Source organism: Branchiostoma floridae, chromosome 5 (assembly GCF_000003815.2).
Source record: "Branchiostoma floridae strain S238N-H82 chromosome 5, Bfl_VNyyK, whole genome shotgun sequence".
Lineage (NCBI taxonomy): Eukaryota > Metazoa > Chordata > Leptocardii > Amphioxiformes > Branchiostomatidae > Branchiostoma > Branchiostoma floridae.
The window spans coordinates 12,783,526-12,792,149 of record NC_049983.1 but is presented as its reverse complement, the minus strand read 5'-3'; the positions used below and the strand labels follow the sequence as shown (position 1 = coordinate 12,792,149).

General features: G+C 39.5%; 1 protein-coding gene across 1 annotated transcript in view; it reads right to left on the bottom strand.

The window, feature by feature from the left end:
• Positions 1–6,971: 6,971 nt before the first annotated feature.
• LOC118415520 (E3 ubiquitin-protein ligase PDZRN3-B-like) overlaps positions 6,972–8,624 on the bottom strand; it is a gene marked incomplete in the record, with an annotated part of 82,387 nt that continues 80,734 nt past the window's right edge. The window contains 1 exon segment of the mRNA XM_035820190.1: positions 6,972–8,624.

Sequence of the window (8,624 nt, the reverse complement as noted above, 5' to 3'; positions counted from 1 at the left end):
AAGTTTTACAGGGACCACGGAAAATAGTTTGTAAACGTTGAAACAGTGTTAAAAATATTTCTGAAGTATCAAATGTCCTAGACATATAATTACAAAACTTTAAAATCAATTCTAAACAATGGCAACAAACATCCGCATGGTGTCTTGGAATGGACTCTATAAGTCTGAGATTTTGTTATTTTGCACACGCCATATTTTCAGTACGTGTATATAACTAAGGTCCTCATTTGGTTTTCTCATTTCTATTTTTCTAGAAAAGCAAAAACCATGATGGAATACATTGGTCACAGATATTTTTTTCTTCATTATTTTTACAGGCTGTTTTTTTTCCTATTATGTTAAATGATCCATGTACCCAACACCTGTTCATGGCCTCAATCCCTGGATATGACCTCCAGTTGTCCTCAGGACTGTGTACCAGTGATTTGTAGAGCTCAGAAATTGGGTAACTTTTTCTATTCTCTTATTTTTTCAGTGAAAGTTAGACATTTATGCATTATCAAGCCCATTCATACTATACAGAAAAATCAGTGTCTAAATTTGCATCTGCCAATTCATGACAGGCTATTGTAATAACATACCAAAGCTATTCCCTACAATTACTTCTCGATATAAAATGAGAGAGATTATTGCTATGTACTGTACTGTAGATAGATGTTGCTTCTTCCAGACAGACTTGGGCCATTGCCAAGTGCTCCATAATCCAATCATTGAGTAATGCCACTGCTGGCTGCCTTTGCTAATGAGGTGTGATGTATAACTTCATTACAGGCTGGTAGTACGTCCTGTGTAGGCTTCCTGCACCTGTCAGTAGGAACCCTGAGGGGGTGGTTTGTCGGAAGGGTAAATACTTGCATGCCAGGCTTTTGACTTCTCACATTTGAGTAGAAAAGAACAGAAGATCTCAAAGATGCACAAATAGCTTTATGGATTTCACTTCTCATTGCATTGTGGTCATATTTTGTAACTGTTGATTGTTGCAACTGTCTTCCTCGAGATTCCTCAGATGTTTTTCCACAGTTTGCTGTTAGTAAGATTTGCTGGGAGCTTTGTAACATTTTCCTTGCTGGTAGGCATTGTTCATAAGTGGTCTTCCAAAGCAAAGTGTCGGGGGACACATTCAATACCTTCCTAAAGCGCCTCCTGTGGGTCTCCAATGGTATTGCACTGACAGGTGCAGGATTGATGTTTTAAACAACATTCAGCACAGTCTAGACAAAATGCAGACAAAACTCTGCGCCTAATCCCAAATCTATATTCAGAACTTCTCATCATTTTTCTAGTTTGAGTCATCACATTCAGGAAGGTAAAGGCATATTTTTGAATGAGAAAACCTCCTTCTGATTCTGAAATTGTCCTTTACAGCTCAGGCAGTATCTACTAGCTGATGTTAATGTATTTATGAGCCATGTTGGCCCAACGTTGTAAAAGAGGCCATGCATGAGCATTACCATGGCAGGGGGGAAGTAATTGTAAGGGTGGAAAATTTCACAGCAGCAAATGTTTGAGCAGATTGGAAGACAATGAAAAACTGCCAAATTTGTTGAATCTAAAACTTAAGTAGCTAGATGTATATTGACCGTTGTTCCATCAACCCATCACCACTGCTTGGGGTGATGCAAGGTGACGTCACCTCTTACCCCATGGTATTCCACTGGGGAGTCCTAAAAAATTGCAGCAGCTGCTTGAGATGCTTACTCCGTTACTGTACATGGAAACGTCTTTGGCTTTTCACAGTAGGAATGTAAACCTGGCAACCCTCCTATACTGCTCAGAGAAAGGGACTAGCCTTAGAGGTACTAAACAGCTATCTACATGTGTGAAATAGAGCAGTGTTGTCCAACATTCCCTGGGTACATTATCCAGTTAAGAACTGTCAATGTTTCAGGACACTAGACAAAGAAAACTCAACAGCTGCCCAGATTGTAACTACAGCACCAGAAGTAATGTAACCATCAATCGGACCATTAGAGAGTCGTAAAAGGTGATAAAACCATGTAATTTTAATGCAACAAGAGGAGGTCACGAAAGCATGATTATAGGCATTGTGCTGATGAACACAGTACTAAAACATTTTCTACTAGCTAGTACAGTATAACACACAATTTTAGACTTGGGACATTTTGAACTGGGTGCTCATTCCATGTTCCTTTCTCTGGGCTCATATTTGATATCAAAAGACAGTTCCCTGTAATGCAGTACATGTGAGTAGACAGATGCATTATCTGCCATTGTGTCATGTAACATGCAGAAAAACATTACTCCTATTTCCTTGTGGACACTTGCTGCTACCCTGGTCTTCTGTGCATCTAATACTAGTATCTGGAGAATACCAACTGTAGATAGTGGATTCCAACCAAAAAAAGCCTGAAAGGACATGCTGCTTTCCCCACACTTGCTTGTATGTTGATGTTTGTCTCTAGTAATGAACATTGACTGTTTAATCACAGTGTGAAGTTTTCCTGAGCCTACAGGGTGGCAGACAGATGTGTTTCCTAACTCAGGGCTTGCATGCCTGCTTTATATGTATGAGTAATTCCACTTACATCATCCTCACACGCTGTGGGTACTGTACCTTTTCATAGCTCAACATTTACGAGATAGCTTTACGAGGTACCTCGCGATTGTTGCCGGAGTTTACCCCTGCGAATTGTCGGGCTCGGCTGATTGGCTACGATGAATCGTGCTAGAGGCAGCTTAGCATTACGCTTTAATGACTGTCTCGGATGTCATTATCTTTTCACGAACAAATATCGTAAAAATGGGTTCTATGGAGGCTTGATGTATATTTGTTGCTGGGAAAACTTTTAACCCTGCTGTGTCAGAAGTTGTTGGCTTCACACACTGTATGGGAACTTCTATCATAGGAACGTAACTTTTGTACAGTAGTGAACATCTTGTTCTGTACTGTGTAGTATGTATATGACCTGCAGCATAATGTGATTGCCTTGTCAATCTTGCCACAATAAACCACCATCATCACACCAAGGGCAATCAACATGTAGATGGGCTTTGTGCCCTTCAAAACAATTATGGCTGACAGCAAATGAACTTTGTTCTGTTTGGAGATGGAGCAAAATTTGATTTAGGCAGGCCATAAATTAATCCACCCTTTATTGGGGCGAGACAGTAATTGCGAGCGGAATGCAACAGAATGGTCTACTGGCATTTCGGAATTCAGACGGAATCTGCTTAGTACCTCTGTGCCTTGGATTAATTGAATTGTATTTCCCCAACTTGGATGGGCTTATATTGTTTATGTGGAAGTTTGAATGAAATTATTGTTGCATATTATAGAAGATATTGGTAAGCTATTACGTGATGATACCACAGAGTGCAATTTCAATTTAGAGTGCAATTCTGTGAAGGGTTGCACTTGGGTTGTTATGGCTCTTTGGGGAGCAGCAGTTCTTGTAGGCTGCTGCTGAGGTAAATGGAGCCAAAATGCCACTGCATATTATATCGTCTGGCTCATTCTGAAGACAAATATCAATAAATAATGGATGAAGAAAATACTTTATGGACATCTGTGTGTTTTTTGTGTGAATTAGTTGTTAGGGGTGCTTGCCAAGCAAACACACATCACTTAACTGGTAGAGGCAGACTTTGGTCCATGTACCTCACCTCTGTAACTTAGCTGATAAACGTTAACCCTCATGCACGAACCGGTGTAAAGTCACAAACAAGGCAAACATAAGACATGTCACTGCCTTGCATTGAACAGTTTTATCTATCAATAAGTAAGTTTATGTGTGCTGCTACATTCTATGGTTTGACATTAATCAACAAGGAACACAAACATAGCACATCATTGTAGGAATAGACAGTGCCAGTCGAAATAAGGTATGCGTATCTAGCAGACTTGAGGAGATCACTTCAAGGGTGAGTCCATGAGATAGTAACAGTAATGAGGAAACGCATATATGATGTCAGACATAGATCCTGTCAATCAAAGATGCTCCACCTGTGGGACCAGTACCTCCGCAAAATAACATTTATCTGGCCTCATCAAATAGGTAAATGTCAGCTCCTGTGTATTAATTATTTCACTCAAAACCTACAGAAAATAAAACGAGTGGTTGTCGACGTACAAATTTTAAAGCAGAAATATTCGATAAGAAAAACTCGTAAACCCAATACGAGCCTTCCCAGTTTCCGCGATCGCAAACCGCTACGTGCTCAGGGCGCATTCAAGTTTCACTTCCAGTTTTAGAAGGCGCCAAGTGAAGCTCTCGCGGGAGTTCCTATTTATCTGATCTATGTACATATATCGATATTTCCAGATACCTATACAGATATTTCTTTTTCCATTAGTTTCCGCAAATGCTAAAACAGAAGGCCGTACTTCGAGATGATGTAAACAGCTGCAAACGGAAGACACGTGTCTGACATCGTGGTATTTCAGACTCGAAACTTCAGATACCGTGATACTATGGACACTCTCAAAATTGACGCGTACACAAACAAAAATGAGAAAAGAACGACTACTTTATTAAAATCTAAAGCAAGCAGATTTCTTAAAAGTTAAACCTCCTTGATCTAAAAAGCAATAATCAAACTCACCTCTAAAGCTCTATCAATATGACCATATTTGTCGTCTGGTGTCAAGATCGACTATCGACAATGACGACAGCACGTTTTCCCAATACAAGCAAATGAAGTTGAGTAAAAGGCCAAAGTTGTTAAGTGAAAACGTTTGCAAAAAATGTTTAAATATGCCCTTAATTGAACTACGCGTTACGTACAAAATATGTATACATGGATGTAGGTGGCGCTTGATCGGCGGAGGTGGTAGTCCTTACTCGCGCGGCACCTGCAAATGTAATGTATCAGCTAGTGTCTTTAAGGCCATGTATGCGAAGGTTGTCTGGACCTATTTAGATAAGTTTGTACAGGCTGTAAGTCAGATTTCCTGTATATTTGCACACTCTACTGGCAAGTCGGGGCTATATACTCTATCATAGCCTTACTTGCAGTACCGCTCCCGGCCGCCTCAGAAAAGTGGCCATAACGAAATTGTCTAGTAGTGATTTCCGTCTTTTCGGGAATGAGGAAATTGCGAAAGACTCGCAGGGTTTGAGCTTTTGTGGCTTATTTGACTTTGTGTAGGAAAATGTGCTCATCCAAAGTTAAGAAACTAAATCTAAGACATTTCTGATATTGGGATATTAGGGCATAAATGACACGTTACCTTTCCGATTTACAAATAGAAGTGGTCGAATGTGCATTTCCTGCTAATTGTTTTCTTTTATTAACATTCAAATTTCGTACTTTATGAAACAATAAGACACATCCAAAGGTGTTCTGTCTGTCTGTTTATGAATAGATCTGATATTCCTTTTAAAATGCAATAAGGTGTGCGGATGTCACGATAAACCTAGAACACCGGGCGGGTTAGCCATTTTGACCGGATCTGGGCTGAATGCCAACAAGAAGCTTAAGAGTCTAACTTAGTAGTTTGTTGCACCATCATCTGCAATACAACCTACCTACTGCTGAAGGAACATCGATAACGGATTTATTGCTTTTTTTATTCCATGTTTCATATAACGTTGCATGTACTTCATGTCTGTTTTCCGGCTCAAGGCAATATTTCCTTCTGAACGTTTGTTGTAATCCGCGATACGAACTGTTTTAGTGTGTCATAATAACCACTTAACGTCACTGCGGCATTGGCACAAGGTATCGACCTGGTTTATCATCTTGATGTCCGTGATGTCTGAGTAATTTCAAGAGCTACAAATGGCAAGAGCATGAGTGTACAAGAATAATAAAACACAACCAAAGTACGACCTTTCTCTTTGGTGGTATGTTTCCAGCATAACAAACGTACAGCAGGAAACCTGTGGAATTTACTGTCAGTCTGCAAAAATATCAATACTTCCACATCGATCAAGTAAAAAATCATAATGCCCAAGACCTAGAGAGCCTAATTTGACACGCTCTGAAACAGCCTAATAGAAAGTGATGAATCTGTCGTTATGTCGCTACCACTCGCGGATTTCGGCCTTTCAGGAATGGGCAACTCAAAAGACTCGTAAGGGGTTTACAACTTTTTACGGTATATTTCCTATTTTCTGCTTTTGTCGACAAGTCGGAAACGGATCACTTTATTTTGTGTAGGGCTTGAGTGAGTAAATAGGTACCAAGGAATGAAAATTTTCGTATTTCATAAGGCTAGACAATTTTTCTTTTGCGAGACTGATTTCCAGGTTAAATTCTGCTCGTCGAATAAACGTCTGGGCACAACTCATTCTTGTGCCACAAGAATGAGTCATTATATAGATCACCACGTAGTGAAATTGTCAGCTTTGACGTTTGTGGAATACTTTTACCTATTACCAACAGCAACATGACGATACCATACAAGCTAGCTCCCCTCTGAGGCTGGGGCGCGGAGATTTTTACGGGCTCGCTCCCCAACCACTACTGATCACTACTATCTCCGCGATCCAACCTCTGCTTGGAGAATACCTGAAGTGGACCAGTATCTAAATGAGGGGTTACAGTAAGTAAATTTTATGGATGGCATCTTTGTAGGCATTGATTTTGTCCAAAAAATACAAGCAAAGATAAAAAAAATATATAAAACGGAAAAATCCACCGTTCTTTTTTTGCATTAAATTTGGAGTATACAGATCATGACATCCATACAATTTACTTTCTGTAGCCTGAGGTCAATGTCTTGGATTGACTAGAGGTGGTTTGGGGTATGTTACACTAAGCAAAGATGGTGCAAAAAGGCTAGAAGAGGAAAGAGGTATAGTCCTGGCTTGTCTACTGCTGAGGGTAGAGGGGGCAGTGTACTGGAAAATACTATTTTATACATAACGTTATCTACATGATATCAAATGTTACTGGAATCTGAGTATTCTGTCTACTTTATTTTGTTGAATCATTTCACCTCCTTATATCTCATTAAGTGAACACTTAAAGTAAAAACTGGACACAGTCAAGTCATCACATTCATAAATATAAGGCAATAATTTATTTTAAAAACCTCTGATCATAAAATGCACAATTTGGCAAGACAAAATCTCCCCAGTGGACCCCATGGGCCGCCCTCTCTGAATACAGGCCTTCACAAAACACAACTGCTCTGATTTAGACTGTTCCTAATGGCAGCTGTAGTTGGCAGTGCCCTATCTTAAATTCACAATATGTGTCAATAAGACAAATATAAACATAGCTTTTTACAATGGTCAGAAAGTTAGCCATATCCAATAATACATTCATTAAAACGTATTGAACTATGTACTTGTTACAGGAAGTAAGATTTGTCCTCTTCCAGAGGTGACAAGAGCAGTTCTGTCTGATAAAGGCCCATTTTTCACCATACCAAAGTCTTCCTTTCTGCACTAAACATGACATGCTAGCGCCATCTCCCCTCCACTGTCTGCCACAGAACTGTACAAGACATTTCCACAACCCAACGTCACAACTGCTTCTTACAGAACTTCGTATTCACTGAAGATATACAGGACCTCATAATTATCATCATAAAACTTGCCTTTAGTCGTGTACATTTTTGTCAGCTATTAAAGGGAGGAATAACACATCCCTTGTATGATAATTCCTCTGTGATACTTACAAACAAGAACTAGGCTACATGCTACAAGTGCCAACTCTATCAGTTTGCTGACAACATTATATAAATGTACTTATAAATATTAACAATAGGGCACTTTATGAACAATGGGGGTTAAGATACAACGGGAAGGGTAACATCATACAAAAACTGACATTTGTCACTCCTGGCCCTGTTTAAGAGTTCCCCGTTCCTATAGATACAAAACTCACGCCAACTCATTACAAAGTACACATTCATTTTCTTCTGTACAAATGGACTACCTACGTGGTAAGTAGACTCTAGATTCTATAAATACAATGTTCAGATATAAGCAAAGCACCAACTGTGAGAGAGGCATACTTATACAAAGATTCTTTAGGGTTTGGACTGTTGGCCCAGCGCCTGTCTAAGCATTGCAGTCAGCTAATGCAGTGAGGTGTTTTTAATGTATATTTTCCACATCTGGCTAAAATGTCATGTTAGAAAGACTCTTTTGAGTTTCCCTGTCATGTTTCGTGTTAGTTGTTTGCGATTTGGGAATGTCATATATAATTTTCTATTATGTATATTACATACATGTACCTAATGGTATGCCATAGTTATGAGGTAGCTTTATTGATATGGAATGGCCAGTTCACAGCAGTCACAGTATTGTACTGTCCTGTCAGGAAAATCTCTTTCAGTTTAATTCAAGAGTGAGAAAAAGCCATTCCAGCAATAGAAGCCTTCTATCTGACTTTCTTTTCCATAGAAAATGGACTAAAAATTGTACAGAAGCCACAAAAAGGCCATCAGACAAAAATACAGAATCTGCAAGGCATCTCTTTTGAAACTGACAGAAGTCATACTGACTGGACATTGTTTCTCAAAGACTGTTTGCAGTTACCAATACCACATAGAATTAAGTACTGTTTGTACAAGTGACTTGGCTCACTGAGCAAGCATCTCAACCTAACCCTTCCTACCAATAGCACACCAACTATCAGCTTTCCCTTCAGAATGAACTGGGCTTCTTGGATGTCAGAAAACCAGAAAGAGAAGCATTCCTGCCACA